Source organism: Melanerpes formicivorus, unplaced genomic scaffold (genome assembly GCF_026170545.1).
Source record: "Melanerpes formicivorus ecotype bairdi unplaced genomic scaffold, bMelFor1.0.p_v2 SCAF_390, whole genome shotgun sequence".
Classification (NCBI taxonomy): Eukaryota; Metazoa; Chordata; class Aves; order Piciformes; family Picidae; genus Melanerpes; species Melanerpes formicivorus.
Genome location: NW_027142742.1, coordinates 145,217 through 146,313, shown reverse-complemented (window position 1 = coordinate 146,313; position 1,097 = coordinate 145,217).

The following is a 1,097-nucleotide window of genomic DNA, read 5'->3' as shown; positions in this document are numbered from 1 at the left end:
CATTGGAATGTGCTGCCCAGGGAGGTGGTGGAGTCCCCATCCCTGGAGGTGTTCAAGAGGGGATTGGACGTGGCACTTGGTGCCATGGTTTAGTCATGAGGTCTGTGGTGGCAGGTTGGACTGAATGATCTTTGAGGTCTCTTCCAACCTTGGTGATACTGTGATACTGATACTGTGAAAGCAGCAGTGGCTTGTGTATGGAAAGGATTTGTCTTTCAGAACCATGTGTGAACATGATTTAATTAAGAACATTTCCAATCAGACTGTGTTTACTGACTCCCACGTAGCTGTTACTGGATGCCATCTTATTTTTTTGCAGGAACCACCTGTGTTTTCTTGCTGATTACTCTTAAAATGCTGTAGCCAGTATCAAAATATCACATCAAAAGCAACTGGCATGGAGCTGGCTCGTGGAAAAGACGTTTTAAGACAGGAGAAATTTTCAATCCCTATTAGAAACGCCATGGAGATAGCTAGAATGGTGCTGGGAACTGCACATCACAGTGGCAGATACTGCAGTGCATTGGTGCTTGGGGATGTGGTTTAGGGGGGAAGTTTGGAGAGTAGGCTTAATGGTTGGACTTAGAATCATGGAATCAACCAGGTTGGAAAAGACCTCAGAGATCATCAAGTCCAACCTGTCACCCAACACCTCATGACTAACAAAACCATGGCACCAAGCACCCCATCCAGTCTCTTCTTAAACACCTCCAAGGATGGTGACTCCACCACCTCCCTGGGCAGCACATTCCAATGGCCAGTTACTCTTTCTGGGAGGAACTTTTTCCTCACCTCCAGCCTAAACTTCCCCTGGCACAGCTTGAGACTGTGTCCTCTTGCTCTGGTCCTGGTTGCCTTGGACTTGATGATCCCATGAGTCTTTTCCAAACTGCATGACTCTGTGTTTCTGTGAGAAGAGGAGGCTCAGAGAAGACCTTACTGCTGTCTTCAACTAACTGAAGGGAGGTTGTAGCCAGGTGGGGGTTGGTCTCTTCTCCCAAGCAACCAGCACCAGAACATAGTCTCAAGCTGTGCCAGGGGAGGTTTAGGCTGGATGTTAGGAAGAAATTCCTCCCAGAAAGAGAGATTGACCATTG